The sequence below is a fragment of the Empidonax traillii genome, unplaced genomic scaffold (assembly GCF_003031625.1).
Source record: "Empidonax traillii isolate 1590-97213 ecotype Southwest subspecies unplaced genomic scaffold, ASM303162v1 scaffold12:size2584012, whole genome shotgun sequence".
Lineage (NCBI taxonomy): Eukaryota > Metazoa > Chordata > Aves > Passeriformes > Tyrannidae > Empidonax > Empidonax traillii.
Window position 1 is genome coordinate 1509892 of NW_020955205.1, and position 15654 is coordinate 1525545.

General features: G+C 52.3%; 1 long non-coding RNA gene across 3 annotated transcripts in view; it reads right to left on the reverse strand.

The window, feature by feature from the left end:
* Positions 1 to 15654, reverse strand: part of LOC114059916 — a 78126-nt gene that overhangs the window by 28864 nt on the left and 33608 nt on the right. For all 3 annotated transcript variants that reach the window (XR_003571771.1, XR_003571769.1, XR_003571770.1), the window contains exons 4-5: positions 7597 to 7745; positions 7118 to 7273 (exon numbers count right to left, since the gene is read on the reverse strand). This is a non-coding gene — a long non-coding RNA (uncharacterized LOC114059916). The remainder of the gene's footprint in view (positions 1 to 7117; positions 7274 to 7596; positions 7746 to 15654) is intronic.

Consider the following 15654-nt stretch of genomic DNA (forward strand, 5'->3'; position numbering starts at 1 on the left):
CGTGGTTTGAGCCACGTTTATCCTACGCCAAATATACCAACATTAAGCCTGGTCCTCTCACCCAACAAATGCTGCATTTTCTTCTCTGCTCTCACCCTCCAGGACAAATGTTCCCTCTTGGGCTCCCAGGTCTGGGCAAGCAGGACCATCTGATCCACAAGCTTAACTTCAGAGAATCATGGAATATGCTGAGCTGGAAGGACCCAAAGGGATCATCAAGTCCAACTCCTGGCCCTGCACAGACACCCAGCCATCCCACCTTGTGCCTGAGAGTGCTGTCCAAGCGTTCCTTGAGCTCTGTCAGCCTTGGTGCTGTGCCCACTGCCCTGGGGAGCCTTTCAGTGCCAACCACCCTCCGGGGGAAGAACCTCTTCCTGAGATCCAACCTGACCCTGCCCTGGCACAGCTCCAGCCATTCCCTCTGGTGTGCAACTGAACTGGGACAGGGAGCCTGGGATGCTGCTGCTCCCTCTGTGCAGCCCCACTTCCCTGCAACCCCTGGATGTCACCCCCTCCCAGATGTTGCTGGACATCCTCTGCCCAAACTTGCAGTTGCCTTCCCTTCCTAACAAGCTCTCTGGCTCATTAACCTCTTGTTTTGCTTCTCATCACGTCCTTTACTCAAGTTGGAGCCTTTCCAGCTCCCTCTCCTGGCTCAAATCCCTTCTCCCTCGCAGCCCTGCCCAAGCAGGAGATCTGCCATGCCCCTCTTATCCATCTGTTGGCAAGTCACAGCATCTTCCCAACCCCAGTGACTTCCCAATGGCCTCTCTCCCAAGTGACATCCACACTGGGAGTCACTGTAACCTCTCCTTTCAGTGTCCTGTGATATTCCTCAGCTAAATAAACTCCTCTTGAAAAGATCAGGATTTTTTTCTCCAACAGACACCACTTTCACTCCTCCTGGTGGGCCCTCATTTTTCCACATAAAGCTGTCAGTACCATGAAAATGTCAGCTCAAGGCTCAGCAACCACCGAGAAACAGATCAAGTGGAATGAATCATTTGGAAAGCAGAAAACAGAACAGAAAAATCTATGATTCATCCACACCTTGGATACTGTGGGCACCCGTGGTCCCTTCATCTCAAAAGGGGGTATCAGAACTGAAACAGATTCTGAAAAGAGCACAACAGATGGTGGTAGACACACAGCATAATTAAAAGCACAATTACAGAGGCACAATGAAGTAGCTCAGACTCGTTAGTGTGCAGGGGAAAAGGCTCATGGGGGAAAGGCAGGGGTGTGGGAAGGGGCCTTGGCTCCTCACCTCCTCCTCCAAACCCAGAGCCCAGGGCCATGGATGAAGCTCGGAGGGGGCACCCCAGGGGATGCAGCCCAGCGAGTCCATGCCCTCCCTCTGCTCTTGGAGCCCGCAGAGTCTTTGCTTCAAGTGTCTCAGGAACAGAGAGCCAACCAAATTCACCTCTACAGTTCCCATTATCCCCTTACTCTCAATCCAATATCCCCTCTTTTCTCTATCATATCAGGAAAAAAGCCCATCCCGATGTTCTCAGGAGTAAGTTAATTATACCAGTGCTGAAGGCCTGGCCTTGCCTCTCCCCATCTGTCACCTTCCATTCACTGTGAAGGATCAGCCCCCACCTTCCATCAGCTCATAGCACCAGTCCACCCACCAGATTTCCAAGGAAGCACTGCCGTGCTTTTCTTTATTCATGCTTCTAGCAGGGAAAAACACCCACAAAGCTCCTCGCTTGTCTTCTTCAAAATCTCCTTTTGCTGTGACTCTGCGGCAAGTTTGACAGATCACGGTCAGGATCCCGTCTCTGCTCCTCTGCTCCCCTCCACCAAGTCTCACACTTTGGTAGGAGCTCTCCAGGGCAAGCCTCCTCCTTCTTCCTGCTACAGTTCCAAACCCCAGAGCTTGGTTTTCCAGTTCTCCTGCTCAGGGTTGACCACAGGAGCTCCCTCAGCTGCATCCCTGGTTTGGCACCTTCCTCTTCTGTTCCTTTTCCTCCTCTGCAGGGCCGTGGGAGGGACATTCAGGCCCCTGGCTATGCTGGTCCCACTGTCTTCCCAGGCTGCCTGAGCTGGGCCAGGGCATCCAGGGGTGGTGTAGGCTGGCCCAAGTGCATTGTAACAGTCTGCTTGGAAGGAGAGATCTCAGAGCTGGGTTTGTGTGTGGAATTAGTTGGAATCCCATCAAAAGCCTGTGACACTTCATCTCTTCAGCAAAACATCTGAGCTGCTGCACATTTACTGTGATGTTCTGGTTCTAATATGCATTTCTAACCCACCCTGGGTACACCCTGGGATGGGAACCAGCATCAGCCTTTCTGCACTTGGAAAAGCCCATGAAGGGCCTGGAGGAGCTCTGGGAGCACAGGGGAAGCCTGGGGGGTGTTCAGTCTTTGCAAGCAGAGCTTCTGCCAGCACAGAAAAGGGCAAAGATTTTGGAAAAGACCACTCTCAGCTACTGAGCACTCAGCTCCAGGAAAACCCAATTATCTGGGACAGGGGCTCAGAGAGGCAGAACAATCCCTGCCCTTGAAGAGACACAAAAGCTGACTGGATGATGTCCAGACCAACTGGACCTCACTTTGAAGCTGGCTCTGAAGACTCCCTGAGGCTCCTTTCACCCCCCATTATCCTCTGACTGTAGGACTGCACATCCCTGACACAGCAGGGGAGCTGCACAGGGAACAGCAGGGCTGCTCTGGCCAGGCCTGCAGCACTCCATGGAGCTCAGCCCCCTCCTCAGCTCCCTGGCACGGGGTACCCACACCACAGATCTGTCTGGCTCACACCCTGAGCTGGTTGTCTTTAGATACAGGAGAACAGCTCCTGTCTACAGCATTCCCACAGTCCTGCAGATAAGCCAGAGGGTGACCCTGGAAAAGCAATCTGCAGGAAAAGTGAAGTGCTGGAGTGAAAGCCTGATTGGCTTGCATTTACATCAAGGTTTGGCTCTAAAAAAACCCTTCCAGGTCTGAAAGCAGCTCCTTCGAGCCTTGCTAAAGTGGAGTTCTTGGCAGTGGGGTGGTGTCTGCAGGAGAAACACCATTTCCCACTGACAGACACAGAGAGGATGGGAACTATCCCTCCCTTACACCCTGAGACACCTCAGGATTGGCATCCTGTGAGAAGGGATTTTACACCCTCATCTGGAGACCATAATGGAAAACAAGGGGTTTAGAAAGCCACTTTATAACCAAAGACATCAGAATAAATAAATGTGCAGCAGCTCAGATGTTCTGCGGAAGAGATGAAGCGTCACAGGCTTTTGATGGGATTCCAACTAATTCCACACACAAATCTGGCTCTAAGACCTTCCCTTCCAAGCAGTTACTGAGACCTTCCACCCAATGGATAAATGCACCAACTGACTGTTCTCCTTTTGGCCAAGACCTTCTCTGGCCTGTTCTCCCCTGCTGCAAACCTGGCTCTCCCTAACAGTGGAGAGAGAGGACCAAGCTGGGGGATATGGAGTGAAGAATGTTGGGTTTTGCTGCTTGCCAATGTTTTTTGCAGGGACCTGACCTGAACTGAGATCACTGGATTTTCTTGGACGTTTCTAGCCCTGCACCCCCAGACTGTGCAGCATCACAGAGGAGGACAGTTCTGCCAGCAGGGAGCTCAGCCCTAAAGTCCTTGCTCAGGCTTCTGTATTCTAGGGCTGGCAGGAAAACAGGGAGCAGAGACAGCATCACAAGGGGAAACATCAGAGTTCCCCTGGAATAATCCCTTCCATGCAGAGGGGTTCGAGCAGCTGTGGGCTCTTCCAGGTTACACCTTCCAAATCCCCAGGATCAGTGAGAAAGGGGCTGAGTTGTTGTTTCCACAGCCTGACTCTGGAAACTACACCCAGTAAGGCTTTACAGAGAGGGGTTCAGCACTGGACCTGCCCTTGTTCCCTACACATCAATAGCAGGGGGTGCTGGCAGCCCAGAGGATCCCCCAGGGCACGTTCAGCCATGGCTGGTATCCTTTAAAACACTCAGTGCATCCTCAAAAAACGCTGCCTGCATTCCTGTGTTGCTGAGAGCTGCCTGCTGGAAGTGCTAATGTGCTGTTAGACTCTGTGTGATGATTATAGATGATAAACATAATTATTTTGGGTCCTGATTGCCTCTGCTGTCTCTGTTCTGTTGCTGATGTGTAAAGCAATCTCGGTGTTATCAGTTTTATAGGCAGAGTGGGAAGACGCAGATTTACTCCTGAAGGAAGAGCCAAACCTTCAGGGAAATGACCCCCCTGAGGCAGAGCTGTGCTGTGACAGACTCCAGCCTCTTGGAACGTGGAGTCTTTAGGATGCACCTGAACACTGTGCCCAGCCAAGGTCAGAGAGCCATGGAGTTTCCTTTTCCAGCTGTAAAACCCACAGCCAGGAGAGCATCGGTGATGGGGAGGTTGGAATGACCTCTGCCCCAGGCAGAGTTGCCAGGCAGAGCTCACACACCTAAAGCAGCACAGTGACCCATTCGGCTTGTGGGCACTGCCTGCGGAGCTGGGAGCAGGGAAACCCTTTCCCACCCCAGCCAGGAGTTAACTGCCTTCAGATAAGGAGCAGCAGATGCCTCAGAGCACAGACCTCCGACTTTTGTTTAAAACGCTGACTATTCCATCATCCACAAGAGTGCAGTTGCTTCCCAGCCATGGGAACAAAGAGACAACACTGCTAAGCCCAATGGGGACAATGTCATTGCCCCTCACAAAAGAGGGTGAGAGACAGCAAGCACATGCTGTGACACCTGTAGGGACCTACATGGGATAAATAACCAATGGAAGGCCCACTCCTTGTGTTCTGTCATCTTCTCTCTACTGTCATATTGTCCCGTTTGTAGCCTTGGGCTGTGAAGTTCCTTTCAATCCCTGCCACATCCTGAGACGGCAGAGTCTGGACAGCCTGCACAGCACTGGGAACTTTCCTGCCAGTGCAGGAGGAGAGGGGCTACAGGGAGAAGGCTGAGGGGCAGAAGGAATAGTGGGATTGGCAATTGAGGCTCACCAGGCAGTCCTGCTTCCCTCCACACTAACCCCATCCTGACCTGCTCCACAGAGACAGCCACTGACTGCCTGGGCCGGAGCGATCTGGAAAACAACCCCTTCTTTAAGTTCTATTATTAAATAAATAAATCAATCCAGCTATCACGAGGCCCTGAAGCCAAGGCGGCCGAGGGAAGGCTTGGAGAAGCCAGAAAGGCTCCAGTGAGAGCAGGTAACCAGAGCTGTGTTTACCACAGAGCAGAGACAAGGCTGCTCACACGGGCAGCTGCGGCCCCACAAACATCCCCTCTGGCCTGGGGTGGCTGTGCAGAGCAGCTACACGTACGGGCAGGGCGACGCCGAGCCCTGGCTGCTGAACAATCAACTTTTATTCTCCCCAGACCAGCAAAGCCAAGATTTCAGTAAACACGCAACCCCAAAAATGCGCCTGCGGATCGGGTAGAGCAGGGCCTGTGCTCTCCCTGCCAGACTACAAAGCCCTGCTCCGGCGGGTGGTTTCACGGCGAGGTTTCTGCGGACAGGAAGTGTTTCCAGTGGTCAAGGTGGGGAGCGGGGATTCAGGAGACCTGGATCCCATCCCTGGCTCTGGGAATCAGGAAAGCTCTGACTGCAGGCAGTGCACACACTTGCAGGAGCCACTACCCCTCTGCCCATCCCTCCTTGCTCAGGCACAACCTCTTGCTGCCGGAGGAGCGTGGCTGCACGGGCTGGCAGCACTCCCTGACCTTGCAGGGGGATTGCAGTGCTGTGTGATTGATGCCTGAAAGGCTGTCAGAGCATTCTGGATGAAAATCTCTCTGGAAGGTATTGGCAGACGTGCACACACGGGTGCAGACACGAGAGAGACAGACATGCAGCTCACACACCCTCTGCTCCCCCCTCCCCGTGCCTGCAAACCCCCACCCAGCCTCGTTACTCGTGTGCTTAAATATTTACAAGATGGGTCTGCAGAAAACCTGGGGCTTAAAGCAGAGCAGCCAACACTCAGCTGAACAGCTGCCCTCACAAACCCAACCCGCTGCTCTGGCTGCCCAGACTCAGCCCCAGCTCTGCATTTTACTCACCAAACCAGGCCAGTGTGAAGCCAGACTGAGCCTGTGGCAGACACAGCCCAGCCCTGCTCACTCCTGGGCTGGAACCAGTGACCTCCCCTGGCCCTTGGCATTGTTCCCTCTTGGATTCATCCTCCATGTCATTAACACGCTGCTTACCCCTCTTTCAGCTCATTAATGAAGACACCGAAGCAGTCTGAACCTAACCCTGATCCCTGTGGGCATGCCTTAGGATAAACACCTCCCTGAGCAGCTCCCATCACCTCTTCCACAGGAAGGACCTTGTTGGAGGTGTGCAGAGCTCACTCCTTTGCAGTGAGCCCCACGGGGAGAACCCACCAACTGCACCAACAGTTTCTGCAGCAAAATAGAAAACAGGAAGGAACATCACACTCTCACAGGATGGCTCTGGTTTGAGCAGCCTTGCTGGGTTTGGCTGTTTGCAGTGTTTTATCCAACTTCTGGGTTCACTTCCTGTCCTAAATGGATCAATTAACTTTTCTAAATGTTCTTTTACCTTGTTGGCTGCATTTCAGAAATAGGTGGCAGGAGTCAATCACAGAGGACCAGTTCAAAACGTTGTAAGATACTTCCCTCAAGTGGAGGGAATAAAAATCACTCAACTGTGTCACAGGCTCGGCGTGTACCTCAGGTAGGAGGAATATAATGACGGATGGACACCTACGTGAGGTAGAACCTACCAACCTGTTGGAAAGGTGTTAGGAGAACAGAAACACTACCAGTGACAGTGCAGAACAAACTTTCCCGCTCTCCAGACTTCAGGGCACACGAGGCACCCTTTGTGTCAGATCCCAAAGGGGCCTGTGGTCCGACAGCCTGGCAAGCACCACATGGACAGCTCAGGTATATCCATGCCCAGGTGTTGGGAACAGCTTGAGCGCAAGCTGAGATGGGTGATAAGTGCTCCTACATGGCACTTCAGCAGAGATGGAAGAGACTGCTCAGAAGCAGCTGGAGGGGTGAATACCTGAGTCCTGCAGAACAAAGTTTCTCTGCCTCTCAGAGCAGGGACAGCCAGGAAGGGAGAGCAGGCCCAGCTGAGTGTGCTGGCAGAGCTGGGGGGTGGGATGTGCACTCACCTCAAGGCTCATGTCTCATCTCCTGATCACTGTTTTCCTCAAAGCAGGCAATGAAAGATGAACAAAGAACTCTGATTTCACTGTAGTTTTTCAGTTGTGGAGATGGCAGCCCAGCTCCAGCCCCTTCCCTGTGCTCCAAACAGGACGTTTCATCTCCTGCAAATGGGAAGAGATAAGAGGGGCTTAGCACGAGGCAGGATTTGTCTCTATAACTGATCAGTCCAACAAAGGGACACACAACCCGTTTATTACTGGAAATTAATTGTGCCATCAAGGCAGACGCCTGCAATTACTTCTGTTAAATATTATCTTTCATTAACTGTAAAATATATAATTAATAAACTTGCCCCCTCATTTTTGTTGAGTTCCACTGCAAAGACCTTATTACTGAAATGAATCTCTCCAGCAGCACATGTCGACAGAACAGAGGAAGGTGCACGCCTCTCCGGGAAATGGAATTATGAGGGAGGAATAATCACCTCTCTTCGTGGCCAGGACTGCAGAGACACCCCACTCTGACACCAGTTGTTTAAGCCCGTGCTGCTTGGAAGCAGGGATGAAGAATCTGCTTTGGCTGGCAAGGCTGGCTCAGTCTGAGTGCAGCCGGGCTCATCCTTCACTGGGAAGTCTGGAGAAACAAAAAAAAATAAATTGCATTTTTTGATTTACAGTCCATTTAAGGAGTTTTCTGACTATAAAGCTGCTCAGAACGACCTTGGTGGTTGGGCTGGTTCTTTTATAGGCCCCGTGTTCCCCCACCTCTCAGTGCTGTGCTGGAGCTGCGGGGCTGATTTGCCTTCCACGAACACCACAACTGTTTGGATTCGGGGAGGTTTGGCGATGGCTGCTAAACCATCCCAATTAGAAACGCTTCAAAAACCTCACTGAAATTTGACTCCAAGCGTAAAATTCCCCTTAGACTTTGTCTCCACTTGTGATCTTTACCTCAAGTTAGTTGATTGCCAGATCAACCAGGATAATTAAAATATTTCCAAAGGCTGTTCTGGGCAACCCTTTTTGCCTTGCTGCAGGTGACAAATGTTCGTGGTTTGCCCGAGGCTGCTGCTCAGTCCTGTCTGAGCTGCCAGGGGCAGCACGGATGCCAAGCACCAGGAAAGGCTGCTCCATCACCATCCTCCCCACAGGGGAAGGGGGCACAGGGACACAGCGATCTGTGGTGGAAGGGAGGAGTTACAGCACTAAACCATGTTCTCCAGTGTGATTTCCACACGTTTTCTGAACAATTCCAGGGATGGTGACTCCTCCACCAGCCCCTTCCAAAGGGTGGCCCCTTCCGATGCCTGACCACCCTTTCAGTGAAGAATTTCTCCTAATATCTCATATAAACCCTCCCCTGGCGAAACTTGCCCTTCAAGACCCTGGTTTGGTCCCATTTTGGGCTATTTCACAGCATCACTGAGATTGGAAAAGACCTCCAAGGTCACTGAGTCCCCCCTGTGCCAAATCCCCACCTTGTCCCCCAGCCCGGAGCACTGAGTGCCATGGCCAGGCCTTCCCTGGACACCTCCAGGGGTGGGGACTCCACCACCTCCCTGGGCAGCCCCTTCCAATGCCTGACAGCCCTTTCCATGAAGAAATTCCTCCTGATGTCCAACCTGAACCTCCGCTGGCACAGCCTGAGGCCATGTTGTCTTGTTCTTAGTATAGGAGAAGGGTTTCACCTTAACCAGTGTGCAGAGCTTTTGGCAATGAGATGAGCTTGGGGAGGAAGGGGGTGCCAGTTCCTGGCCATCCACTACCACTTTGTCACCCCATTTTCCAGTTGAAAAGGGCTCTGTGAGCCAGGTGTGTCAGAAATGCACAACCCCTGACTTGGAGCAGGTCCTTTCTCAACAAACTAAATTACAGAATCTCACCCTGCTACAGCCCTGAATCTAAAGAAAGGGCTCCCTTCTCCACATCATTTAACTACCACTTAAAAATGGTGTTGGACAAATGTTAAAACAGCCAATCAATTTGGTTATACAAAAATTTTTAGAGTCAGCAAATTATCTAGTGAAATGATGCATGTAGAAATGTTAATTCAACAGCAACTGCAACCTTCCACAGTTCTTACCATCTAAAGATGATGATTCTCAGCAAAGAAAAGAGGGGCCTGAGCATACTGTCCTTGCTGAAGAAATTATAGGAATATTCTAGCTCTCACCTACACTGTACCCTACACGCAGTGACAAAAATAGCAGAGACCGAGGGTGAGTTTAGAGGTGGGTTTAGGATGGAAGCTCTGAAATCATATCATACAGCTCTTTGCCCTGGGTCTGCTCTGGGAGAGAGGCTCATATATCAGCCCATTCCTACCCCATGCCTCTGTGCAGAATCTTTCTGTGTACAAGTCTAATTTTACTGTACAAAAGCCTCAGGACACTTCCCCGTGTGCCAGGCACGCTCCTGCCCTCACCCCGAGGAACCCCCTGCACACTCCTCAGCTTCCAGGCGCTGTGTCATCCCTCAGGATCCCCACTGGGCCAGACCAGGAACACCCGAGAGGGAAAACGCAAGAGTTAAACAACTTAACTCTCTGGTTGTCGGGTCGCGGGAGGGGGAGGGAGCAGGGAGGCAAAGCATCTGGCTTCCCTGCTTCCCTAACAGCCTGGCGGGAAGGCTGCTGTCAATTCCGCCTTCTGCCTTGTTGGAAGAAAGTAGAAGTGACAAGAGGCCCTCCAGGCAGGCAGCCAGGAACCAGAAATTCAATTGAGCCACCTTCTAAAACTGGACTTCTTTTGGAGACCCTTTCCCTGAAATTGTTTTGACTTAAAAAAAAAAAGGACTGCCATCGCAGTTCAGGGCCAATTCATCACCCCTGGTCTCCTGGCTCCGCTCCCTCTGCCAGAGCAGGATTTGCACAAAAGGATTTCAATTTTCTGGACTGCTCTGCAGCCAGCCTCCCCCACAATAAATACACAGACACATAAATATGCACACACACACACACACACACACACGCTGTTATTTATAGGTGCAGGCATTGCCACAGACAGAAGCACACACGAGCGTGTTCCTTTGCTGGGTAACGTGAGGGCTGGAAGTGCTAAAGCAGCTGAATTTGCTCCAGCTCAGGAAGCAGAGTGTGGGCCATACGGTCTGTCCCCAGGGCTTAGACCAACTGGTTATTGGCTGGTGCTGTTGTTCCTCTAACAAGCCCCTGGAAATATCGCCGAGGCTGCAGAGAAATGCAGCTGGAAGAGCCTTTCCCTGTCAGCAGCAATCTGTCACTCCGGGATCGCACCCGCCTCGTGCAGCACAACAGCTCCTGAGCTGCGTGTCAGAGTTAGCACAAAGGTCAGTCTGCAGGTAAGCTGGGGGGTTCTTTATTCCTGGGAATGTGCAGCCAGCTTGAGGCACCGTCTGGATGCTGCAGCAAGAATTCCAGCCTCACATATGCCTGGCTATAATTTCAAACGAGGGAGCATTTCCATTACAACCCCCTTTTTTTTTTTTTTTCCCCATGGATTTATACCTCAGCTATTCAGCTCTACCTAGGGGTGGACCTTCGTGACAGGCAGGGAGAAACTATTTTTCCTGTCCAACGTTTAAACCCAGCTCAGCCTCTTTTGGTTGTGAGATGGAGAGGGAAATTACGTATGCACACAAACACTCCCAGGCACACACAAAAAGCTCACACAAACACATGCCCACAGAGAGGTCTCCTACAAAAAAACCCAGACAAGCCAATGCAAATAAGCTCGATTTTAAGAGTGAATTAATTTGACTCTATTATTCTAAATTATTAACAAGTTCCAGCAACCTTAGAACACAATAACCACACTTTCATCTGGGTTAAGTGGAAACAGAGAACGTGCACCGATATAGATGATATCAGTACAAATCTGTGACAGCAAAGTTGGAGGCAGAAACCTGAGCCCCTCTCCCTGCAGCAGTGTGTTAACAACCCCTGCATGGTTCCCCTCCCCTGGAATATTCCAGGGCAATGAATCACCCTCTGGCTGCGCCAGAACCCCCCTATTTTCCAGGCTGCCAGGTGAAACCTGACCTGCACTACACTCCAGTCTGTTTATGACTTGCTCTGCCTTAGTAAGCCCATTTTGGTGGTTTTTTTTTAACTCTCTATCGATTCTACTTTGATGTAGTCCAATAAAGCACATTGACAGAAGCAATTTATGTTGGCCAGTGTCTCCAGTTCCAGGAAAGCCTTCCTGGCATATGAAGACAGGTTAATCACCTGGCAAGTACCAGACATACCCAGTTATCCCAGTGCACCAGGCTCATTCGTGTCCGTGACTCAGATGAGGAATGGCCTCCTGTTTCTCCCACTCCCAAGCAGAAATGGGTATGATTCCCTCTATGATCCCTTCCCAACACCCCATAGAAACGCTGGGAAATGTGACAAGGATTCTCCCAATCTTCTGTGGAAAATTCTGCAAGTGGTCACTGAAAGGAACTGAGCATTTCCTCACTCCTGATGGCACAGAAATCAATCCTATGGCATCAGAGATGGCACTGGTACCAGCAGGGCTCAAGCACCTGGAAATTATAAGATACTCCTATTCCCATCTGCTGCACAGGTGTGTAAATGCAAATTCTGTGTCACAAAAATCTTGATTAGGCAGTTAGAAATACTATGGATGAATCCCATCAGCTGGAGCTCCCCATGACACACTCTGTTCCCTCTTCCTTTCTTGGTTTCACAGCCAGACTTTCCCCCTGAGGCTGGGGAAGCACTAAGAGTATCATTCAGGGAAAGTGTTTGGTACATGCTTAGGTGGCTCCTTGGTACAACCTGACAGTTTCCTTTCCTCTCACTAAGAGAGGGCAGAGGAGGAGATCTGGGAGCTGCAGGGTTGGAAAACTGAGCCAAATTTAGCCACAGGACAGTTTAAAGTTCCTGCTGCATTTTCCATCTGAGTACAGCAAATCCCTCCACTAAGCAGCAGCCCAGGTGGCCACAGCTCCTGGAATGCTAACTGGGTGAGCAGCAGGTACTGGAGAGGGCGTGCAGCCAGGGATAGCAGGGAGCAGCTGGAGAGGGACAGTGTCCTTCCAGGGAGGCAATGCCACCTGTCAGCAGCTCCAGAGGCATCCGGCCATGCTGGAGTCTCATTCATCCCAAGCTTCCTGCAGTCACCAAGCACTGATAGAGTTTCACTCCTCACCAGCTGGAGCCCCGGGAACAGGAACTCTCTCCAGAGGAGCCCAGGAGCTCCTCCACCACAGGGAGGAGGATGAGGGCTGGATCAGAGAGGCTGCGCCATGAGTGACACATCAGAGAGGACCATCAGGCTCCTCCTGTGCCAAGGGGAGCTGTGGGTGGTGAAAATGCAGCTCAGCACCTACCAAAGGAAAAGGATATAAAGAAAACGTGGCCTTAAACCCCACCAGGATGTGCTGCCTCCATGCCAGGCTCCAGCCCCAACTGCAGGAAGGGGAGCTGTGGTGGGCAGGGCACATTTATTTGCCATCAAACCACGAGCACCTAACTCAGGGTTCTTCATTTATCGAAAGAGAAGCTGAAGAGCCTCCTGTCTCCTCCCAGAAAACCCTGCACAGCACCAGGAGGAGGAAGAGGAGGGTCTCCTCCCCCACAGAGCTCCAGGGGCAGTTGGCTGTGCCCAGGGATGACGGACAGGCGGGTGGATGGTGAGTGTGCCAGCCAGGCTGGAGCACACTGGGACAGCCAGGAACAGGGAGAGGGGCTGCAGCCCTGGGGGAGACGTGATGGACGCAGGAGTCTGCACTGCCTCAGCCTGTGACCCCCCAGCACGTGCCTCCCCCAGGATCCACCACAGCTCCCATATGGAAGTTTCCGAGTGACTGGACCGCTGGGGCCTGTCAGGACAAACACACGGCGCTCGCTGGCATTCCACCCAGGAGTTATGGAGCTGTCACTCACCCAGGCTGTCTCCAAACAGTGCCAGCAGGCCCTGCTGCACGGCCTGCTTCTCACCTGATTGGCATTTTTGGATGCAGTTACTGAGAGGCATTTTTGGAGCTTCGGGACCTGCTGAGGAGAAAGAGGCCAAATTCCCAGCCCTTCTGCCTTCCCACTTCTGCCCTGCTTTCTCCTTTCTGGAAAGTTTTCCCATGCTAAGTATAGTTCCTAACAGGTGCATGACCAGAGGGGACTGTCAGGGACACAGCTGTCCCCACAGAGGCCTGGATCCATCTCCATCTGTCTCACTGGAGCTATCCATGCTGCCCAGCCGAGCTCCTTGGACACAGGCTGGGGGAGCAGCAGAGAGGCAGGCAGGGAGGAATACACGTGCACACACACAGGGAGGGTGGTTTTTCCAGGGAATGCCACAGACAAAGCCTCTGACATCAAACTAATGCATCCTTTGAGGCTTTAAAGACCCCTTGCCACACACAGGCAGTCTGCCAGCTAACTCATCTCTCTTCCTTGCCATGCTAACAGCCTGATGCCAAGGTCAGGCTCTAAATGAAAGCTGACTGCTCTGCAATCCCCTGTGCCTCATTTGGGGATGCCACAAGACTCGTCAGAATCAGTGGCAGAAAATATTTGACTGGGGCCAAGGCCAGTGCGATGCCTGAAGTGGTTCCCTGGCCCAGCTGCCAGTCCTGGCTTCCACCCTGCCAGCCCCGCACCAAACCCCTTCCAGCTGGGATCCAGGGCTGCAGGTGATGTAGGACAGTGAGCTGAGATCCCTGTCTCATCAGTGTGTAGGGAATGCAAAAACATCAGAAACACGGATAAGCAACAGTCCTGCTCACAACCCAACGGTGCTTCCTACTCCTAAAGGGTCCTGGAATAATTTCAGGCTGATCAGACATGAGGAAATAAGCATTTTGCAACACCCCCACTGTGTGTTGCAGCAGGAGCAGCCGATCTGGTTCACAGATCTGGGTCCCAGGATGTGGCTCAGCTTAATGGGAGGGGGATGAAAACCATCTGCAGGGAACAGGGTGGCACTGTTCACCACCACTGAAAGGCCAAAGAAGGAGGTTTCTGCAGTCCCACTGTCACACAGAACCTGTTCCACGCTGTGCTCCAGCCACAGAGTCCCAGGTCTGCACTCAGGGAACCCAAAGCCTGCTCAAGGGCAGCATCTGAAGCTGCAGCAAACTGAGCCACAACCAGCCCTCAAAACTCTGCCTGGGTCTCAGGGGTGTGGTGGGATGGGCTGGGTGAGAGGGATGTGTGCAAATCCTTGGCAGAGGGAAAATCATTTCCCTCCTTCAGCTCTTTGTTAAAATGAAACCACACTCCTGGTAGCAAGGTCTGCCCAGTCACACCCTCCCAAAGAACCCTGTATCCCGGGATCTGGGGCACTGCAGCTGCAGGTATGAGCTCTGAGGTCAGGGAGGTGGCACAAGGCAGTGACAGTGCCATCTGCACTGCCCAGAGACCCCTCCCTCCTAAGGGGCTCCTTGGCAGGTCTGGGTGCACATGATAGCAAGGTTTGGGGCTCCCCTTCTCCCAACACCCAATTTTTACCAAGGCACTACTCTAACACCATCACAGACACCAGCAGGAGTTTCATCAGCAGGAAGAGCAGGATGAAGTCCAGATTTTCTAGCCCCAGCACTGACTACAGGGATGGCATCACCTGAACCTGCTTCTTCAGCTGCCTTCCCTCCTTATGTCTCAATTTCCAGCCCCTCCTCCAGTTTTCAGACCTACCTACGGTGACTTTCCCTCCCTCCCTTCACGACCCCTTTCACCCAGAAGTGCTGACTGAAGCTCCTTGGGTCTCCAAAGACTATTCCATCACCTCGGTGCTGCCGGGGCTGCCAGGCTGAGTTATCACAGGTCCTGCCCTCCCCTGCCATTAATACCTGCTCCCAGCCCAGGCAGAGAAGGACAACCCTGAGCTGCAGGAGTCTCCCACAAGAAGGGAAGAAGTATCAAAGGGAAAAAGAGGAAAACAAAAATGGATAGTCATAATGGAGCTTGGATGGCCCCAGGGAGGGAATGAGTTACTGGGAGTCACAAACTTTTCAGCTCACCTTGCCCCAAGGAGCCTCCAGCCAGGCACCATCCCCAGCCCTGGGCACGGCGTTCCCAACTCCCATGTCACAGTCTGCCTCTTCCTGTCCCAATCAAACTCCTTCCTGCCAGCTCACACTCCTGTCCAGAGTAAACCAAGCCAGAAGCAACACCCAGCACTTGAGCAGCACAGCTGGAACATCTGCAGCATTATGCAATCCCCTGCCTGGCCAGGCATGGGATTGAGAAAGGGTTTTACTGCCCTTCCATGTCCTCATCCAGCTGAGAAAGAGCTGGATGAAAAACACAAGACATGGGTGAAGTTCTCACTGTTTTGGTTTTAATCCCAGAGTGCCTGAGCTGCAGACTCCTGCCAGCAGCCAGCAATGGTCACGCCCTGCACGCAGCAGTGCCCAACAGGACCTGTCACCAAACACGGGAGCAGGGCCACCCAGAACCACAAACCCAGCTGAGGGATCGGAGCAGCCTTGGCCAGACATCACTTCTCCATCCCAACAACAATCCAGCGGCGTCTGACATGCTCCGTGGATTACAGCCGATAAACTAAAACTCTGTGATAATATTATACAGACAGAGATTGGTCCTGGGAGCC